At 42.2% G+C, this 23,719-nt stretch overlaps 1 long non-coding RNA gene across 2 annotated transcripts in view; it reads right to left on the bottom strand.

Moving 5' to 3' along the window:
• LOC126990201 (uncharacterized) overlaps positions 1 to 22,847 on the bottom strand; it is a 54,659-nt gene extending 31,812 nt beyond the window's left edge. Inside the window, exon 1 of one of the 2 annotated variants that reach the window (XR_007744110.1) lies at positions 22,606 to 22,847. This is a non-coding gene — a long non-coding RNA (uncharacterized LOC126990201). The remainder of the gene's footprint in view (positions 1 to 22,605) is intronic. The other variant, XR_007744109.1, reaches the window with a different exon arrangement.
• Positions 22,848 to 23,719: the final 872 nt, after the last annotated feature.

Below are 23,719 nucleotides of genomic sequence, written 5' to 3'. Positions count from 1 at the left end.
TACCGAACATGACCTAATTACGAGTTCCACCTACTCACATTAGCCCCCCCACATTATCGTGAATCCCCGCCCCCTCTAATTATCATCACGTCATCTAATGACCTCATTAACCCCCTACTCGGCACCCCATATGACATATTTCCGAGTTCTAGCATCTAGATCTTCTTCCTCTTCTTGAGGCCTTATAACGGAGCTATGCACAGTAACCACTGCTTCGCGGAGCAAGATCTTCTTCCTCTTCTTCTTCTGACCCATCCCACAACACCCAATCTTATGAATTGCTGTTTTCTTACTCTAACCTAACTCGTGAAATCGAGTTAGGTTAAAGTAAGGGACCAGCAATTCATAAGGTTGGGTGTTGTGTCGACATGTATGGGAAAAGTTATATTTCTCGCTTAGTTTTTACTCTGAACTTTGCCAAGGGTACCTAATCGATGCAGAAAACTCCGACGAATCGAAAGGTACACTCAGAATTGCTTTTAGATAAAAACTAACGGATATATTTGCATATAACTATCAGGAATGTTCGAGTTTTTGATGAAGAAAAACCACTTTTATTCTTTTCTATCTCCCAGAAGCATTTTCATCTTAATAATAGCAGAAAGGATGAAATGATTCGGCCTGAAATCAACAACTCAATCAAAATTAACGATTATTACTGGTATGGTCCCCTTCGCGAAAAAGAAAAGATGAATTTTATCGCTTAGTTTTTAGTATGAACTTTGAAATGGGCACCTACCCCATGCAGAAACGTCCGCCGATCGAGCGGTACTTTCAGAAGCGCTTTACGATGAACGCTAATTGAGTTATTGTCATTTTACGATGTATTTCATTAGGCTTTTTTTATATAAAAAAAGAAAATGAAGTCATTTCCGTATTCCACCTACTGCCATTAGACCCACCCCTTACTATCAACCTCATCCCTCTTTAATTATCACTACGTAAACTACTGACCCGGTTTAATCCCTATTAGACACCTGACTTGACATATTTTCGAATTCCACCTATTCCCATTAGCCCCCCCCACATTATCGTGAATCCCCGCCCTCTCTAATTATCATCACGTCATCTACTGACCTCATTAACCCCCTATTCGACACTCCATATGACCTATTTCCGAATTCTAGCATCTAGATCTTCTTTCTCTTTTTGAGGCCTTATAACGGAGCTATGCACGGTAACCACACATCACACCACACCCAATCTTATGAATTGCTGCTTTCTTACTCTAACCTAACTCGTGAAATCGAGTTAGCTTAGGCTAATGGAACAGCAATTCATAAGTATCGGTGTTGTGTCGACGTGTATGGAAAATGTGATATTTCTCGCTTAGTTTTTACTCTGAACTTTGCAAAGGGTACCTAATCGATGCAGAAAACTCCGACGAATCGAATGGTACACTCAGAATTGCTCTAAGATAAAAACTAACGGGTATATTTGCATATAACTATCAGGAATGTTCGGGGATTTTTTTGATTTACAGAAAAAAGCGCTTTTATTCCTTTTTCTATTTCCCAGAGGCATTTCATCTTATGTAGAAAAGGATGAGGAAGCCGTTCATGGCCTGAAATCAACGCCCCAGGCAAAATTAACGGTGTTTGGGGTATGGTCCCCTTTGCGAAAAACAAGAAAAGATGAATTTTATCGCTTAGTTTTTAGTATGAACTTTGAAATGGGCACCTACCCCATGCAGAAACGTCCGCCGAATCGAATGGTACTTTCAGAATTGCTTTACGATGAACGCTAATGGAGTTATTGTCATTTTACGATGTATTTTATTAGGCTATTTTTAGATAAAAATATAAAATGAATTCATTTCCGTATTCCACCTACTCCCATTAGCCCCCTACATAACGATCAACCTCATCCCCCTTTAATTATCACCACGCAAATTACTGACCCGATTTATTCCCTATTCGACACCTGACATGACCTATTTTCGAATTCCACCTATTCCCATTAGCATCCTCCATTACTTTTCATCCACGCCTCCTTTAATTATCACCACGCAATTTACTGACCTCATTTACTCCCTATTCGACACCGAACATGACCTAATTACGAATTCCACCTACTCCCAATAGCACCCCTTATCCTTACCCCCTCCCCTCTGGTTATCACCACGTAATTTACTGACCCCATTTACCCAGTATTCGACACCTCGCATGACCTATTTTCGAGTTTCACTTACTCCCATTAGCCCACCCCGAATTACCGTTAACCTCCGTCCCCTTTAATTATCACCACGGAATTTAGTGACCCCATTTACCCCTTATTCGATACCGAACATGACCTAATTACGAATTCCAATTACTCCCATTAACCCCCCCCCCCCAACATTATCAAACCCTCGCCCTATCTAAATTATCACCACGCAGTTTACTGACCCCATTAACCACCAACTCGACATCCCATATGGCCTATTTCCGAATTCTAGCATCTAGATCTTCTTCTTCTTGAGGCCTTATAACGGAGCACTATGCGGTAACCACTGCATCGGAGCAAGGTCTTCTTCCTCTTCTTCTTTTGACCCATCACACAACACCCAATCTTATGAATTGCTGTTTTCTTACTCTAACCTAACTCGTGAAATCGAGTTAGGTTAAAGTAAGGGAACAGCATTTCATAAGCTTGGGTGTTGTGTCGACATGTACGGAAAATGTGATATTTCTCGCTTAGTTTTTACTCTGAACTTTGCAAAGGGTACCTAATCGATGCAGAAAACTCCGACGAATCGAATGGTACACTCAGAATTGCTTTAAGATAAAAACTAACGGATATATTTGCATATAACTATCAGGAATGTTCGGGGATTTTTTTGATTTACAGAAAAAAACCGCTTTTATTCCTTTTTCTATTTCCCAGAGGCATTTCATCTTATGTAGAAAAGGATGAGGAAGCCGTTCATGGCCTGAAATCAACGCCCCAGGCAAAATTAACGGTGTTTGGGGGTATGGTCCTCTTTGCGAAAAACAAGAAAAGATGAATTTTATCGCTTAGTTTTTAGTATGAACTTTGAAATGGGCACCTACCCCATGCAGAAACGTCCGCCGAATCGAATGGTACTTTCAAAATTGCTTTACGATGAACGCTAATGGAGTTATTGTCATTTTACGATGTATTTCATTAGGCTATTTTTATATAAAAAAATAAAATGAAGCCATTTCCGTATTCCACCTACTCCCATTAGCCTCCCAGATTACGATCAACCTGATCCTCCTTTAATTATCACCCCGTAAATTGCCGACCCGATTTAGTCGCTATTCGACACTTAACATGACGTATTTTCGAATTCCACCTATTCCCATTAGCTCCCCCAATTACTTTTCACCCCCGCCCCCTTTAATTTTCACCACGCAATTTACTGACCCCATTTACTCCTTATTCGACACCGAACATGACCTAATTACGAATTCCCCCTCCTCCCAAATAGCCCCCCCTTACCTAACCCCCGCCCTCTCTGATTATCACCACGCAATTTACTGACCCCATTTACCCAGCATTCGACACCTCACATGATGACCTATTTTCGAGTTTCACCTACTCCCATTAGCCCCCCCAAAATTACCGTTAACCCCCGCCAACTTTAATTATCACCCCGCAATTTACTGACCCCTCTTACCCCTTATTCGATACCGAACATGACCTAATTACGAATTCCAATTACTACCATTAGCCCCCCCCAACATTATCATGAACCCCCATCCCCTCTAATTATCACCACGCAATTTACTGACCCCATTAACCCCCTACTCGACACCCCATATGACCTATTTCCGAATTTTAGCATCTAGATCTTCTTCCTCCTCTTGAGTCCTTATAACGGAGCTATGCACGGTAACCACTGCATCGCGGAACAAGGTCTTCTTCCTCTTCTTCTTTTGACCCATCCCACAACACCCAATCTGATGAATTGCTGTTTCCTTACTCTAACCTATCTCGTGAAATCAAGTTAGGTTAGGCTAATGGAACAGCAATCCATAATTATGGGTGTTTTGTCGACGTGGATGGAAAATGTGATATTTCTCGCTTAGTTTTAATCTGAACTTTGCAAAGGGTACCTAATCGATGCAAAAAAACTCCGACGAATCGAAGGGTACACTTAGAATTGCTCTAAGATAAAAACTAACGGGTATATTTGCATATAACTATCAGGAATTTTCGGGAATTTTTTTGATTTACAGAAAAAAACCGCTTTTATTCCTTTTTCTATTTCCCAGATGCATTTCATCTTATGTAGAAAAGGATGAGGAAGCCGTTCATGGCCTGAAATCAACGCCCCAGGCAAAATTGACATTGTTAGGGGGTATGGTCCCCTTTGCGAAAAACAAGAAGATGGATTTTATCGCTTTGTTTTTAGTATGAACTTTGAAATGGGCACCTACCCCATGCAGAAACGTCCGCCGAATCGAATGGTACTTTCAGAATTGCCTTACGATGAACGCTAATGGATTTATATTCATTTTACGATGTATATATGATTAGGCTATTTATAAAAATTAAAAAAAAGAAGCCATTTCCGTATTCCACCTACTCCCATTAGCCCCCTCCCCCATTACCATCAATCTCATCCCCCTTTAATTATCACCACGCAAATTACTGAGCCGATTTATTCCCTATTCGACACCTGATAATAGATATAGATAATAGGTTAGGTTAGGTCATCGGCCAAAGAAACCTCTTCACAAGCACACAGACTTATGTACGAGATCACAAACACTCACATTGACCCACCCACGTACCTAGCCTACACAGCGCAAACAGCCAACGTACTGAGTAACACACACACATCCATAAACACCAAACATATCACACTAACACTGACGCATACAAGCAGTAGTGTGACATTAGAAGAACAAAGGATATCTCCAAATTTAAGAAAGAACAAAAAACATTTATGTTCTCTGATGGTTTGACATGGAAACATTGACAATTAACATGGCATATAAGTTGTGATCAATATTGAAAATTTAATGAATTAAATATGTGGGTCCTGCAGAGCACTTCGGCGGAAGTGGGACCAGATAAATAAGAAACACAAGTAACAAGTAACAAGTAACTTTCCACGCACCATACACCACTGGAACAGCCTCCCTCTACAGACTGCGGTACAATAGACTCATTCAGAAAAGCAATACACACTCACTTGTCACCACAACACACCAACACTAACAATTACACTTCCTTCACTTCCCTCCCCTGCACATTCGGCTCTCCGGTCCCCCGAACAGCCAACACAAATATGCGTTTCATGCAACTGAGAGCTGCCCGCCGCATTATAATATAGATCCAGAATCAGTCCACAAAGCTAACTGGCAATGATGTGTGTTTGAGTGTGTGCTGGGTGTAATTCTAGAGTAATTCAGTGTGTTGGGTGTGATTCTGGAGCAATTCAGTGTGTGTTGGGTGTGATTGTTGAGTAATTCGGTGTGTTGGGTGCGATTCTGGAGTAATTTGGTGACCTGATTGACCTCGTTTTTAAGCTTTGGGAATAGGTTATGTGCGGCAGCCCAGAGCCAAAACAATGACTTGAGTCACTCATTCATTTACCCATAAGCGTCGGGCTAGAGGACTATTCTCGTCCTCGCACCGCGCGGGCGGTGCTGATAGATTTTGTAAAATAGGTGTCTTTCACCAATGCCCCGTGTGGCAATTTCAAACGAAAACATAATAATTTATATTGTTTTTTCATCGCCAATCCTTCTTCTCCACGATGAAATAAATTTGAAGTGTCTACGTTGCAGCACGGCATAGATATGATGTTGGGAAGAGGTGCTATTTTTGGCCAAGCCGTGCGCGTCGGATGGCGGGAACTCCCGCCACCCGACGCTTTCCGCCCGAGCGGGAATTCCCGTCACCCGACGCACACGGGTTAATGAAGACTAATGAAACGTGTAATAATTCCTGCGATGGTCAAATAGTAGCTTCAAAATAAGGTCAAACACTCACAGTCCAGCGGCGCCCTCAGACCGGGCATGGCGCCGCAGATTACAGGTGTGGCACTGCCCTGGCACTGCGAGGGGCAGCACTGTGAGGAGCCTGACCACCTCAAGCCCTGCAGGAGGCCTTGGAGGGAGGTTTGGGGCGGGCTGAGGGGCCGAGGCGGGCTGGCGGTTTTCCTCTTGCTCTTGCTGTAAAAAAGCCTGGCTGGGGAGAAATCCCGAGCCACCTGTGACATCAAGATCAGGATCAAGATCAAGCCTTCGTATCGGCACAACCTGTAATAAAGAAAACAACACAAGCAGTATCCATTACAAATCTTCCAATTCCCTATTTCTTGCACACCACATCTTTGCCAGAAAACTCTTTATGGCTTCTATAATTCTCTCTCTCTCTCTCTCTCTCTCTCTCTCTCTCTCTCTCTCTCTCTCTCTCTCTCTCTCTCTCTCGCTGTGTGTGTGTGTGTGTGTGTGTGTGTGTGTGTGTGTGTGTGTGTGTGAGAGACTGACTCTCTTAACGGATGGACTGACTGTCACTGACTGGCTGACTGAATAACTAACTGACTGAATGCACTGATATCCTCAAAAATGCTGTCTTACGAGGGTAGACTTATAACTATTCCTGCGCGTCAGCTCATCCTGGGGGTCAGGGGTCAAGCTGTACTTAGCCAGCTTGTCCCTACATGAAAACTACACACATCAACCTTGACCTCGAATATATTATAAACTTGAAGTCAATGCAAGGATATGTAAAGGTCATAATCAATTACTTTTTGAACATAATGACATCTCTTTTTACTTTATAACACCTGTAGTAGTATATAGTAGTAGTAGTAGTAGTAGTACGTAGTAGTAGTAGTTGATTTACAGAAAAAAACCGCTTTTATTCCTTTTTCTATTTCCCAGAGGCATTTCATCTTACGTAGAAAAGGATGAGGAAGCCGTTCATGGCCTGATATCAACGCCCCAGGCAAAATTAGCGGTGTTTGGGGGTATGGTCCCCTTTGCGAAAAACAAGAAAAGATGAATTTTATCGCATAGTTTTTAGTATGAACTTTGAAATGGGCACCTACCCCATGCAGAAACGTCCGCCAATTAAAATGGTACTCTCAGAATTGCTTTACGAAGAACGGTAATGGAGTTATTGTTATTTTACGATGTATTTTATTAGGCTATTTTTATATAAAAAAAAATGAAGCCATTTCCGTATTCCACTTACTCCCATTAGCCCCCCCCCCCCATTACCATCAACCTCATCCTCCTTTAATTATCACCACGTAAATTACTGACCCGATTTATTCCCTATTCGACACCTGACATGACCTATTTTTGAATTCCACCCATTACCATTAGCCCCCCGTCATTACTTTTCACCCCCGCCCCCTTTATTTATCACCACGCAATTTACTGACCCCATTTACTCACTATTCGACACCGAACATGAACTAATTACGAGTTCCACCTACTCCCAATAGCCCCCAGCCTTACCCTTACCCCCCGTCCCCTCTGATTATCACCACGCAATTTATTGACCCCATTTAACCAGTATTCGACACCTCACATGACCTATTTTCGAGTTTCACCTACTCCCATTAGTCCCCCCGCAATTACCGTTAACTCCCGCTCGCTTTAATTATCACCACGCAATTTACAGACCCCATTTACTTTTAATTCGATACCTAACATGACCTAATTACGAATTCCAATTACTCCCATTTTCCCTCCCCTTCATTATCATGAAAATCCGCCCTCTCTAATTATCACCACGCAATTTACTGACCCCATTAACCCCCTACTAGACACCCCATATCACCTATTTCCGAATTCTAGCATCTAGATCTTCTTTCTCTTCTTGAGGCCTTATAACGGAGCTATGCACGGTAACCACTGCATCGCGAAGCAAGATCTTCTTCCTCTTCCTCTTTTGACCCATCACACAACACCCAGCAATTCATAAGTATGGGTGTTGTGACGACGTGTATGGAAAATGTGATATTTCTGGGTTAGTTTTTACTCTGAACTTTGCAAAGGGTACATAATCGATGCTGAAAACTCCGACGAATCGAATGGTACACTCAGAATTGCTTTAAGATAAAAACTAACGGATATATTTGCATATAACTATCAGGAATGTTCGGGGATTTTTTTGATTTACCGAAAAAAAACGCTTTTATTCCTTTTTCTATTTCCCAGAGGCATTTTATCTTATGTAGAAAAGGATGAAGAAGCTGTTCATGGCCTGAAATCAACGCCCCAGGCAAAATTAACGGTGTTTGGGGGTATGGTCCCTGTGCGAAAAACAAGAAAAGATGAATTTAATCGGTTAGTTTTTGGTATGAACTTTGAAATTCGCACCTACCCCATGCAGAAACGTCCGCCGAATCAAATGCTACTTTCAGAATCGCTTTACGATGAACGTTAATGGAGTTATTGTCATTTTACGATGTATTTTATCAGGCTATTTTTATAAAAATAAAATAAAATGAAGTCATTTCCGTATTCCACCTATTCCCATTAGCCTCCCCCATTAACATCAACCTCATCCCCCTTTAATTATCACCACGCAAATTACTGACCCGATTTATTCATTATTCGACACCTGACATGACCTACTTCCGAATTCCACCTATTCCAATTAGCCCCTCCCATTACGTTTCACCCCCGCCCCCTTTAGTTATCACCACGCAATTTACTGACCCCATTTACTCCCTATTCGACACCGAACATGACCTAATTACGAGTTCCACCTACTCCCAATAGCCCCCCCCCCTTACCGTAACCCCCCGCCCTCTCTGATTATCACCACGCAATCTACTGACCACATTTGCCCAGTATTCGACACCTCACATGACCTATTTTCGAGTTTCACCTACTCCCATTAGCCCCCCCCTAACTATCGCTAGCCCCCGCACCCTTTGATTATCACACAGCAGTTTACTGACCCCATTTAACCCTTACTCGCCACCGAACATGACCTAATTACGAATTCCCCCTACTCCCCTTACCTCCCCTATTATTATTAAGCCCCGCCCCCTCTAATTATCACCACGCAATTTACTGACCCCATTAACCCTCTACTCGACACCCCATATGACCTATTTCCGAATTCTAGTATCTATATCTTCTTCCTCTTCTTGAGGCCTTATAACGGAGCTATGCACAGTGACCACTGCATCGTGGAGCAAGGTCTTCTTCTTGTTCTTCTTTTGACCCATTACACAAGTCAATCTTATGAATTGGTATTTTCTTACTCTAACCTAAACTCCGACGAATCGAAGGGTACACTCAGAATTGCTCTAAGATAAAAACTAACGGATATATTTGCATATAACTATCAGGAATGTTCGGGGATTTTTTATTTTTTTATTTACAGAAAAAAACCGCTTTTATTCCTTTTTCTATTTCCCAGAGGCATTTCACCTTATGTAGAAAAGGATGAGGAAGCCGTTCATGGCCTGATATCAACGCCCCAGGCAAAATTAGCCGTGTTTGGGGGTATGGTCCCCTTTGCGAAAAACAAGAAAAGATGAATTTTATCGCTCAGTTTTTAGTATGAACTTTGAAATGGGCACTTACCCCATACAGAAACGTCCGTCGAATCGAATGGAACTTTCAGAATTGCTTTACGATGAACGGTAATGGAGTTATTGTCATTTTACGATGTATTTTATTAGGCTATTTTTATATAAATGAATTAAAATGAAGCCATTTCCGTATTCCACCTACTCCCACTAGCCCCCTACTTTACGATCAACCTCATCCCCCTTTAATTATCACCACGCAAATTAATGACCCGATTTATTCCATATTCGACACCTGACATGACCTATTTTCGAATTGCACTTATTCCTATTTTCCCCCGTATTACTTTTCACCACCGCCCCCTTTAATTATCACCACGGAATTTACTGACCCCATTTACTCCCTATTCGACACCGAACATGACCTAATTACGAATTCCACCTACTCTCAATAGCCCCCCCTCCTTCCTCTAACTCCCCGCCCCCTCTGATTATCACCACGCAATTTGCTGACCCCATTTAACCAGTATTCGACACCTCAAATGACCTATTTTCGAGTTTCACCTACTCCCATTAGCACCCCCAACTACCGTAAACCCCCGCCCCCTTTAATTATCACCACGCAATTTACTGACCCCATTTATCCCTTTTTCGATACCGAACATGACCTAATTATGAATTCTAATTACTCCCATTAACCCCCGCCACATTATAATGAAACTCCTCCCCCTCTAATTATCACCACGCAATTTACTGACCCCATTAACCCCCTACTGGAGACCCCATATGACCTATTTCCGAATTCTAAAATCTAGACCTTCTTCCTCTTCATGAGTCCTTATAACGGAGTTATGCACAGTAACCACTGCATCGCGGAGCAAGGTCTTCTTCCTCTTCCTCTTTTGACCCATCACACAACACCCAATCTTATGAATTGCTGTTTTCTTACTCTAACCTAATACGTGAAATCGAGTTAGGTTAAATTAAGGGAACAACAATTCATAAGTATGGGTGTTGTGTCGACGTGTATGGAAAATGTGATATTTCTCGCTTAGTTTTTACTCTGAACTTTGCAAAGGGTACCTAATCGATGCAGAAAACTCCAACAAATCGAATGGTACACTCAGAATTGTTCTAAGATAAAAACTAACGGTTATATTTGCATATAACTATCAGGAATATTCGGGGATTTTTTTGATTTACAGAAAAAAACCGCTTTTATATCTTTTTCTATTTCCCAGAGGCATTACATCTTATGTTGAAAAAAATGAGGAAGCCGTTCATGGCCTGAAATCAACGACCCAGGCAAAATTAACGGTGTTTGAGGGTATGGTCCCCAATGCGAAAAACAAGAAAAGATGAATTTTATCGCTTAGTTTTTAGTATGAACCTTGAATTGGGCTCGTACCCCATGAAGAAACGTCCGCTGAATCGAATGGTACTTTCAGAATTGCTTTACGATGAACGCTAATGAAGCTATTGTCATTTAACGATGTAATTTATTAGGCTATTTTTATTTAAAAAAAAAATTGAAGCCATATCCGTATTCCATCTACTCCCATTAACCCCCCCCCCCAATTACCATCAACCTCATCCCACCTTAATTATCACCACGCAAATTACTGACCCGATTTATTCCCTATTCGACACCTGAGATGAACTATTCTCGAATTCCACCTAATTCCATTAGCATCCTCCATTACTTTTCACCCCCGCCCCCTTTAATTACCACCACGCAATTTACTGACCCCATTTACTCACTATTCGACACCGAACATGACCTAATTACGAATTCCAAGTACTCCCAATAGCCCCCCCTTTACCCTAACCCCAGCCCCGTCTGATTATCACCACGCAATTTACTGATCCCATTTAACCAGTATTCGACAACTCACATGACCTATTTTCGAGTTCCACCTACTGCCATTAGCCCCCCCCCCAATTACCGTTAACCCCCGCCCCCTTTAATTATCACCACGCAGCTTACTGACCCCATTTACCCCTTATTCGATACCCAACATTACCTAATTACGAGTTCCAATTACTCTCATTAGCCCCCCCCATATTATCATAAGCCCCCCGCCCCCTCTATTTATCACCACGCAATTTAGTGACCCCATTAACCCCCTACTCGACACCCCATATGACCTCTTTCCGAATTCTAAAATCTAGGCCTTCCTCTTCTTGAGGCCTTATAACGGAGCTATGCACAGTAACTACTGCCTACGACTTGAACTCTTTCAAGAGGAGGGTATCAGGACACCTCTCCTCCTGAATTTGATCTTCCTTTCGGCCACCTCTTTTGTTTTACTTTAGGAGCAGCGAGTAGCGGGCTTTTTTTTTTTTATTATTGTTCTCTTTTTTTGTGTGCCCTTGAGCTGCCTCCTTTGTTGTAAAAAAAAATTGAGGAGCAAGGTCTTCTTCCTTTTCTTCTTTTGACCCATCCCACAATACCCAATCTTATGAATTGCTGTTTTCTTACTCTAATCTAACTCGTGAAATCGAGTTAGGTTAGACTAATGGAACAGCAATTCATAAGGATGGGTGTTGTGTCGACGTGTATATAAAATGTGATATTTCTCGCTTAGTTTTTACTTTCAACTTTGCAAAGGGTAACTAATCGATGCAGAAAACTCCGACGAATCGAATGGTACACTCAGAATTGCTCTAAGATAAAAGCGAACGGGTATACTTTCATACCTTCATACTTTCCACGCAGCATACACCACTGGAACAGCCTCCCTCCACAGACTGCGGTACAATAGACTCATTTAGAAAACCAATACACACTCACTTGTCATCACAACACACCAACTCTAACAATTACACTTCCTTCACTTTCCTCCCCTGCACACTGGGCTCCCCGGTCCCCCGAACAGCAAACACAAATATGCGTTTCATGCAATTGATAGCTGCCCGCCGCATTGTCTAGAATCAGTCCACAAAGCTAACTGGCAATAATGTGTGCTTGAGTGTGTGTTGGGTGTGATTCTGGAGTAATTCAGTGTGTGTTGGGTGTGATTCTGGAGTAATTGAGTGTGTGTTGGGAGTGATTCTGGAGGAATTCAATGTGTTGCGTGTGATTCTGGAGGAATTCAATGTGTTGGGTGTGATTCTGGAGCAATTCAGTATGTGTTGGGTATGATTCTGGAGTAATTCAGTGTGTTGGGTGTGATTCTGGAGCAATTCGGTGTTGGGTGTGATTCTGGAGCAATTCAGTGTGTGTTGGGTGTGATTCTGGAGTAATTCAGTGTGTGTTGGGTGTGATTCTGGAGGAATTCAATGTGTTGGGTGTGATTCTGGAGGAATTCAATGTGTTGGGTGTGATTTTGTAGCAATTCAGTGTTTGTTGGGTATGATTCTGGAGTAATTCAGTGTGTTGGGTGTGATTCTGGAGCAATTCGGTGTGTTGGGTGTGATTCTGGAGTAATTCAGTGTGTGTTGGGTGTGATTCTGGAGTAATTCAGTGTGTGTTGGGTGTGATTCTGGAGGAATTCAATGTGTTGGGTGTGATTCTGGAGGAATTCGATGTGTTGGGTGTGATTCTGGAGCAATTCAGTGTGTGTTGGGTATGATTCTGGAGTAATTCAGTGTGTTGGGTGTGATTCTGGAGCAATTCGGTGTGTTGGGTGTGATTCTGGAGCAATTCAGTGTGTGTTGGGTGTGATTCTGGAGTAATTCAGTGTGTGTTGGGTGTGATTCTGGAGGAATTCAATGTGTTGGGTGTGATTCTGGAGGAATTCAATGTGTTGGGTGTGATTCTGGAGCAATTCAGTGTGTGTTGGGTATGATTCTGGAGTAATTCAGTGTGTTGGGTGTGATTCTGGAGTAATTCAGTGTGTGCTGGGTGTGATTCTGGAGTAATTCAGTGTGTGTTGGGTGTGATTCTGGAGGAATTCAATGTGTTGGGTGTGATTCTGGAGGAATTCAGTGTGTGTTGGGTATGATTCTGGAGTAATTCAGTGTGTTGGGTATGATTCTGGAGTAATTCAGTGTGTTGGGTGTGATTCTGGAGTAATTCAGTGTGTTGGGTGTGATTCTGGAATAATTCAGTGTGTTGGGTGTGATTCTGGAGTAATTCAGTGTGTTGGGTGTGATTCTGGAGTAATTCAGTGTGTTGGGTGTGATGCTGGAGCAATTCGGTGTGTTGGGTGTGATTCTGTAGTAATTCAGTGTGTTGGGTGTGATTCTGGAGTAATTTGGTTTCACTCGTGAAAGCCTGATTGACCTCCTTTTTAACCTTTGGGAATAGGTTATGTGCGGCACCCCAGAGCCAAAACAGACACTTCAGGCACTCAGTCATTAATGAAGACTCATGAAACGTGTAATAATTCCTGCGATGGTCAAATAGTAGCTTCAAAATAAGGTCAAACACAAGGTCAACACTCACAGACCAGCGGCGCTCTCAGACCGGGCATGGCGCCGCAGCTTACAGGTGTGGCACTGCCCTGACACTGCGAGGGGCAGCACTGTGGGGAGCCTGACCACCTCAAGCCCTGCACAACCTGTACTAAATAAAACAACACAAGCAGTATCCATTACAAATCTTCCAATTCCCTATTTCTTGCACACCACATCTTTGCCAGAAAACTCTTCATGGCTTCTATAATTCTCTCTCTCTCTCTCTCTCTCTCTCTCTCTCTCTCTCTCTCTCTCTCTCTCTCTCTCTCTCTCTCTCTCTCTCTCTGTGTGTGTGTGTGTGTGTGTGTGTGTGTGTGTGTGTGTGTGTGAGACTGACTGACTTTCTTAACGGATGGACTGACTGTCACTGACTGGCTGACTGAATAACTAACTGACTGAATGCACTGATATCCTCAAAAATGCTGTCTTACGAGGGTAGACTTATAACTATTCCTGCGCGTCAGCTCATCTTGGGGGTCAGGGGTCAAGCTGTACTTAGCCAGCTTGTCCCTACATGAAAACTATAGACATCAACCTCGACCTCGAATATATTATAAACTTGAGGTCAATGCATGGATATGTAAAGGTCATAATAAATTACTTTTTGAACATAATGACATCTGTTTTCACTTTATAACACCTGTAGTAGTATATAGTAGTAGTAGTAGTAGTAGTAGTAGTAGTAGTAGTAGTAGTAGTAGTACGTAGTAGTAGTTGATTTACAGAAAAAAAAACGCTTTTATTCCTTTTTCTATTTCCCAGAGGCATTTCATCTTATGTAGAAAAGGATGAGGAAGCCGTTCATGGCCTGAAAGCAACGCACCGGGCAAAATTAGCGGTGTTTGGGGGTATGGTCCCCTTTGCAAAAAACGAGAAAAGTTGAATTTTATCGCTTAGTTTTTAGTATGAACTTTGAAATGAGCACCTACCCCATGCAGGAACGTCCATCGATTCAAATGGTACTTTTAGAATTGCTTTACGAAGAACGGTAATGGAGTTATTGTCATTTTACGATGTATTTTATTAGGCTAATTTTATATAAAAAAATAAAATGAAGCCATTTCCGTATTCCACCTTCTCCCATTAGCTCCCCTCATTACCATCAACCTCATCCCCCTTTAATTATCACCACGCAAATTACTGACCCTATTTATTCCCTATTCGACACCTGACATGACCTATTCTCGAATTCCACCTATTCCCATTAGCCCCCCCTATTACTTTTCACCCCCGCCCCTTTTAATTATCACCACTCATTTTACTGACTCCATTTGCTCCCTATTCGACACCGAACATGAACAGTGATGTTATATACCTGGTCTTTCAGAAAGCCTTCGACAATGTACCGCACGAGCGACTCCTTAAGAAGCTGCACTCGGCGGGCATCGGAGCCAATCTGATCGCGTGGATAAGAGATTGGCTCACCGACAGAAAACAACTAGTACTACTCAACGGACAGCCTTCCGATTGGCTGCCAGTCACTAGTGGAGTGCCTCAAGGGTCAGTGCTGGGACCCATCCTCTTTATCATATATATCAATGACCTAGAATCAGGACTGAAATCCACAATATCGAAATTGCAGATGACACCAAGGTGGGTGGAGATGCCCTCACAAAGACCGACTGCGAAATCATTCAGAAAGACCTCAATCACATTATCGAATGGTCGGAAAAATGGCAAATGTCTTTTAATGTTGACAAATGCAAAGTCATGCACATTGGGTCCCAAAATAGTAAGCTACATACATCATGAATGGGAGACCTCTGCAAGCGATGCAGGAGGAAAAGGATCTTGGAGTCACTATCAGCAGTGACCTGAAACACGCGAATCACTGTAAAAAAAGCACACAACAACGCCAACATTATGCTCGGGTTCATAGCGAGGAACTTCGAGTGTAAAACACCAGACGTGATGCTATCCTTGTCTAATTCCATGGTAAGACCGCACCTCGATTATGCAGTGCAGTTCTGGTCTCCCAATTACAGATAGGACATTGCTCTACTGGAAAGGATTCAACGACGCGCCACAAAGATGATTCCAACCTTCAGGGCTCAACCGTACCAGGAACGACTCAAGCGACTCAATCTCTTTACATTGGAGAAAAGACGCCTACGAGGGGATATGATTCAAGTCTTCAAGTATCTAAAAAAGTTCAATAACGTCGATTACTCCAAATTCTTTGAACTGCAAACCAACTCAAGAACTAGAAATAACGGTTTACCCATTCAGTCGAGTCGATGTAACACAGACATTGGAAGGAGTTTCTTTTGAAATCGAGTCATCCGCCACTGGAACAATCTTCCCTCAGAAGTAGTGAATGCGAATACCATCATCTCCTTCAAATATAGAATCGACCGTCATTTCGCTGCGTCGGGAGTAAACTGAATAACGAGGGGCTTCCATCTGCTCCTCAATATCGAGATGCTTTCATCTGCTCACCAAGCCCCAAGTGGCGATCGAGCAGATTAAATCACCCGAGCGGGCGACTCGTAATGAGCCAATAGGCTTTCTGTTGCCTGCATTTCCATGTTTCCATGTAATTACGAGTTCCACCTACTCCCAATAGCCCCCCCCCCTTATCCTAACTCCCGCCCACTCTGATTATCACCACGCAATTTACTGACCCCATTTTACCAGTATTCGACATCTCACATGAACTATTTTCGAGTTTCACCTACTCCCATTAGCCCCCCCCCCCCCCCCATTACCGTTAACCCCCGCCCCCTCTAATTATCACGACACAATTTACTGACCCCATTTACCCCTTATTCGATACCGAACACGACCTAATTACGAATTCCACCTACTCACATTAGCCCCCCACACATTATCATGAATCCCCGCCCCCTCTAATTATCATCACGTCATCTACTGACCTCATTAACCCCCTACTCGACATCCCATATGACATATTTTCGAATTCTAGCATCTAGATCTTCTTCCTCTTCTTGAGGCCTTATAACGGAGCTATGCACAGTAACCACTGCTTCGCGGAGCAAGGTCTTCTTCCTCTTCTTCTTTTGACCCATCCCACAACACCCAATCTTATGAATTGCTGTTTTCTTACTCTAACCTAACTCGTGAAATCGAGTTAGGTTAAGGTAAGGGAACAGCAATTCATAAGGTTGGGTGTTGTGTCGACATATATGGGAAATGTGATATTTCTCGCCTAGTTTTTACTCTGAACTTTGCAAAGCGTACGTAATCGATGCAGAAAACTCCGACGAATCGAATGGTACACTCAGAATTGCTTTTAGGGGAAAAGATGAATTTTATCGCTTACTTTTTAGTATGAACTCTGAAATGGGCACGTACCCCATGCAGAAACGTCCGCCGAATCGAACGGTACTTTCAGAATTGCTTTACGATGAACACTAATGGAGTTATTGTCATTTTACGATGTATTTGACTAGGCTATTTTTATATAAAAAAATAAAATGAAGTCATTTCCGTATTCCACCTATTCCCATTAGACCCCACCCATTACCATCAACCTCATCCCTCTTTAATTATCACCACGTAAATTACTGACCCGATTTAATCCCTATTCGACACCTGACATGACATATTTTCGAGTTTCACCTACTCCCATTAGTCCCCCCCAAATTACCGTTAACCCTCGCCTCTATTAGCTATCACCACGCAATTTACTGACCCCATTTACCCATTATTCGATACCGAACATGACCTAAATACGAATTCCAATTACTCCCATTAGCCCCCCCCACATTATCATGAGCCTCCGCCCCCTCTAATTATCACCACGCAATTTACTGACCCCATTAACCCCCTACTCGACACCCCATATGACCTATTTCCGAATTCTAAAATCTAGACCTTCTTCTTCTTCTTGAGGCCTATGCACAGTAACCACTGCAAGGTCTTTTTCCTCTTCTTCTTTTGACCTATCACACAACACCCAATCTTATGAATTGCTGTTTTCTTACTCTAACCTAACTCGTGAAATCGAGTTATGTTAGGCTAATGGAACAGCAATTCATAAGTATCGGTGTTGTGTCGACGTGTATGGAAAATGTGATATTTCTCGCTTAGTTTTTACTCTGAACTTTGGACAGGGTACCTAATTGATGCAGAAAACTCCGACGAATCGAATGGTACACTCAGAATTGCTCTAAGATAAAAACTAACGGGTATATTTGCATATAACTATCAGGAATGTTCGGGGATTTCTTTGATTTACAGAAAAAACCGCTTTTATTCCTTTTTCTATTTCCCAGAGGGATTTCATCTTATGTAGAAAAGGATTAGGAAGCCGTTCATGGCCTGAAATCAACAACCCAGGCAAAATTAACGGTGTTTGGGGGTATGGTCCCCTATGCGAAAAACAAGAAAAGATGAATTTTATCACTTAGTTTTTAGTATGAACTTTGAAATGGCACCTACCCCATGCAGAAACGTCCGCCAAATCGAACGGTACTTTCAGAATTGCTTTACGACGAACGCAAAAAGAGTTAATGTCATTTTACGAAGTATTTTTTAGGCTATTTTTTTATATAAAAAAATAAAATGAAGCCATTTCCGTATTCCACCTACTCCCATCAGCCCCCCCACCCATTACCATCAACCTCATCACCCTTTAATTATCACCACGTAAATTACTGACCCGATTTATTCCCTATTCGACACCTGACATGACCTATTTTCGAACTCCACCTATTCCCATTAGCATCCTCCATTACTTTTCACCCCCGGCCCCCTTAATTACCACCTCGCAATTTGCTGACCCCATTTACTCCCTATTCGACACCGAACATGACCTAATTACGAGTTCCATCTACTCCCAATGCTCCCTTTTTCTATTTCCCAGAGGCATTTCATCTTATGTAGAAAAGGATGAGGAAGCCGTTCATGGCCTGAAATCAACGCCCCAGGCAAACTAACGGTGTCTGGGGGTATGGTCCCCTTTGCGAATAAGAAAAGATGAATTTAATCGCTTAGTGTTTAGTGCGAACTTTGAAATGGGCACCTACCCCATGCAGAAACGTCTTCCGAATCGATCGGTACTTTTAGAATTGCTTTACGATGAACGCTAATAGAGTTATTGTCATTTTACGATGTATATTATTAGGCTATTTTTATATAAAAAAATAAAATGAAGTCATTTCCGTATTCCACCTACTCCTATTTGACACCACCCATTACTATAAACCTCATCCCCCTTTAATTATCACCACGTAAATTACTGACCCGATTTAATCCCTATTCGACACCTGACATGACATATTTTCGAGTTTCACATACTCCCATTAGTCCCCCCCAAATTACCGTTAACCCTCGCCCCCTTTAATTATCACCACGCAATTTACTGACCCCATTTACCCCTTATTCGATACCGAACATGACCTAAATATGAATTCCAATTACTCCCATTAGCCCCTCCCACATTATCATGAGCCTCCGCCCCCTCTAATTATCACCACGCAATTTACTGAACCCATTAACCCCCTACTCGACACCCCATATGACCTATTTCCGAATTCTAAAATCTAGACCTTCTTCTTCTTGAGGCCTTATAACGGAGCTATGCACAGTAACCACTGCAAGGTCTTCTTCTTCTTCTTCTTTTGACCTATCCCACAACACCCAATCTTATGAATTGCTGTTTTCTTACTCTAACCCAACTCGTGAAATCGAGTTAGGTTAGACTAATGGAACAGCAATTCATAAGTATCGGTGATGTGTCGACGTGTATGAAAAATGTGATATTTCTCGCTTAGTTTTTACTCTGAACTTTGCAAAGGGTACCTAATTGATGCAGAAAACTCCGACGAATCGAATGGTACACTTAGAATTGCTCTAAGAAAAAAAAAAAACTAACGGGTCTATTTGCATATAACTATCAGGAATGTTCGGGGATATTTTTGATTTACAGAAAAAAACAACTTATAATCCTTTTTCTATTTCCGAGAGGCATTTCATCTTATGCAGAAAAGGATGAGGAAGCATTTCATGGCCTGATAACAACGTCCCAGGCAAAATTAGCTGTGTTTGGGGGTATGGTCCACATTGCGAAAAACAAGAAAATATGAATTTTATCGCTTAGTTTTAATATGAACTTTGAAATGAGCACCTACCCCATGCATAAACGTCCGCCGATTTAAATGGTACTTTCAAAATTGCTTTACGAAGAACGGTAATGGATTTATTGTCATTTTACGATGTATATCATGGGGCTATTTTTATAAAAATAAAATAAAATTAAGCTATTTCCGTATTCCACCTAATTCCATTAGCCCCCCGCCCCCCCTTACCATCAACCTCATCACCCTTTAATTATCACCACGTAAATTACTGACCAGATTTATTCCCTATTCGACACCTGACGTGACCTATTTTCGAATTCCACCTATTCCCATTAGCCCCCACCATTACTTTTCACGACCGTACCCTTTAATTATTACTTCGCAATTTACTGACCCCATTTACTCCCTATTCGACACCGAACATGACCTAATTACGAATTCCACCTACTCCCAATAGCCCTCCCCCCTTACTCTAACCCCCCGCCCCCTCTGATTATCACCACGTAGTTTACTGACCCCATTTACCCACTATTCGACACCTCACATGACCTATTTTCGAGTTTCACCTTCTCGCACTAGCCCCCCCCCAATTACCGTTTACCCCCGCCCCCTTTAATTATCACCACTCAATTTACTGACCCCATGTACCCTTTATTCGATACCGAGCATGACCTAATTACGAATTCCAATTACTCCCATTAGCCCCCCCCACATTATCATGAACCCCCGCCCTATCTAATTATCACCACGCAATTTACTGACCCAATTAACCCCCTACTCGAAACCCTATATGACCTATTTCCGAATTGTAGCATCTAGATACTCTTTTTTTTCTTGAGACCTTATAACGGAGCTATGCACGGTAACCACTGCATCGCGGAGCAAGGTCTTCTTCCTCTTCTTCTTTTGAAAATCACACAACACCCAATCTTATGAATTGCTGTTTTCTTACTCTAACGTAACTCGTGAAATCGAGTTATGTTAGGCTAATGGAACAGCAATCCATAAGTATGGGTGTTGTGTCGACGTGTATGGAAAATGTGATATTTCTCGCTTAGTTTTTACTCTGAACTTTGGAAAGGGTACCTAATCGATGCAGAAAACTCCCACAAATCGAATGGTACACTCAGAATTGTTCTAAGATAAAAACTAACGGATATATTTGCATATAACAATCAGGAATGTTCTGGGATTTTTTGATTTACAGAAAAAAAACCGCTTTTATTCCTTTTTTCTATTTCCCAGAGGCATTTCATCTTATGTAGAAAAGGAAGAGGAGGCCGTTCATGGCATGAAATCAACGCCCCAGGCAAAATTGACATTGTTAGGGGGTATGGCCCCTTTGCGAAAAGCAAGAGAAGATGAATTTTATCGCTTAGTTCTTGGCATGAACTTTGAAATGGGCACCTACCCCATGCAGAAACGTCCGCTGAATCGAATGGTACTTTCAGAATTGCCTTACGATGAACGCTAATGGATTTATATCCATTTTACGATGTATATTATAAGGCTATTTATAAAAATAAAATAAAAAGCCATTTCCGTATTCCACCTACTCCCATTAGCCCGACCCATTACCATGAACCTTATCCACCTTTAATTATCACCACGGAAATTAATGAACCGATTTATTCCCTATTCAACACCTGATAATAGATATAGATAATAGGCTAGGTTAGGTCATCGGCCAAAGAAACCTCTTCACAAGCACACAGACTTATGTACGAGATCACAAACACTCACATTGACCCACCCACGTACCTAGCCTACACAGCGCAAACAGCCAACGTACTGAGTAACACACACATCCATAAACACCAAACATATCACACTAACACTGACGCATACAAGCAGTAGTGTGACATTAGAAGAACAAAGGATATCTCCAAATTTAAGAAAGAACTAAAAACATTTCTGTTCTCTGATGGTTTGACATGGAAACATTGACAATTAACATGGCATATAAGTTGTGATCAATATTGAAAATTTAATGAATTAAATATGTGGGTCCTGCAGAGCACTTCGGCGGAAGTGGGACCAGATAAATAAGAAACACAAGTAACAAGTAACAAGTAATTTCCACGCACCATACACCACTGGAACAGCCTCCCTCTACAGACTGCGGTACAATAGACTCATTCAGAAAAGCAATACACACTCACTTGTCACCACAACACACCAACACTAACAATTACACTTCCTTCACTTCCCTCCCCTGCAAACTCGGCTCCCCGGTCCCCCGAACAGCCAACACAAATATGCGTTTCATGCAACTGACAGCTGCCCGCCGCATTATAATATAGATCCAGAATCAGTCCACAAAGCTAACTGGCAATGATGTGTGTTTGAGTGTGTGCTGGGTGTAATTCTAGAGTAATTCAGTGTGTTGGGTGTGATTCTGGAGCAATTCAGTGTGTGTTGGGTGTGATTGTTGAGTAATTCGGTGTGTTGGGTGTGATTCTGGAGGAATTCAATGTGTTGGGTGTGATTCTGGAGCAATTCAGTGAGTGTTGGGTGTGATTCTGGAGTAATTTGGTGACCTGATTGACCTCCTTTTTAAGCTTTGGGAATAGGTTATGTGCGGCAGCCCAGAGCCAAAACAATGACTTGAGTCACTCATTCATTAATGAAGACTAATGAAACGTGTAATAATTCCTGCGATGGTCAAATAGTAGCTTCAAAATAAGGTCAAACACTCACAGTCCAGCGGCGCCCTCAGACCGGGCATGGCGCCGCAGATTACAGGTGTGGCACTGCCCTGGCACTGCGTGGGGCAGCAGTGTGGGGAGCCTGAACACCTCAAGCCCTGCAGGAGGCCATGGAGGGAGCTTTGGGGCGGGCTGAGGGGCCGAGGCGGGCTGGCGGTCCTGCTCTTGCTCTTGCTGTGCAGGTGACCCGTTGGAGAGTCAGGCCTTCGTATCGGCACAACCTGTAATAAATAAAACAACACAAGCAGTATCCATTACAAATCTTCCAATTCCCTATTTCTTGCACACCACATCTTTCCCAGAAAACTCTTTATGGCTTCTATAATTCTCTCTCTCTCTCTCTCTCTCTCTCTCTCTCTCTCTCTCTCTCTCTCTCTCTCTCTCTCTCTCTCTGTGTGTGTGTGTGTGTGTGTGTGTGTGTGTGTGTGTGTGAGACTGACTGACTTTCTTAACGGATGGACTGACTGTCACTGACTGGCTGACTGAATAAGTGACTGACTGAATGCACTGATATCCTCAAAAATGCTGTCTTACGAGGGTAGACTTATAACTATTCCTGCGCGTCAGCTCATCTTGGGGGTCAGGGGTCAAGCTGTACTTACCCAGCTTGCCCCTATATGAAAACTACACACATCAACCTTGACCTCGAATATATTATAAACTTGAGGTCAGTGGATGGATATGTAAAGGTCATAATAAATTACTTTTTGAACATACTGACATCTGTTTTCACTTTAAAACACCTGTAGTAGTATATGGTAGTAGTAGTAGTACGTAGTAGTAGTAGTTGATTTACAGAAAAAAACCGCTTTTATTCCATTTTCTATTTCCCAGAGGCATTTCATCTTATGTAGAAAAGGATGAGGAAGCCGTTCATGGCCTGAAATCAACGGTGTTTGGGGGTATGGTCCCATTTGCGAAAAACAAGAAAAGATGAATTTTATCGCTTAGTTTTTAGTATGAACTTTGAAATGGGCACCTATCCCATGCAGAAACGTTCGACGATTTAAATGGTACTTTTAAAATTGCTTTACGAAGAACGGTAATGGAGTTATTGTCATTTTACGATGAATTTTATTAGGCTATTTTTATATAAAAAATAAAAT

Source organism: Eriocheir sinensis, unplaced genomic scaffold (assembly GCF_024679095.1).
Source record: "Eriocheir sinensis breed Jianghai 21 unplaced genomic scaffold, ASM2467909v1 Scaffold1490, whole genome shotgun sequence".
NCBI classification, from domain to species: Eukaryota; Metazoa; Arthropoda; class Malacostraca; order Decapoda; family Varunidae; genus Eriocheir; species Eriocheir sinensis.
The sequence above is the reverse complement of the archived record's forward strand: the minus strand, read 5'-3'. Positions and strand labels throughout refer to the sequence as shown.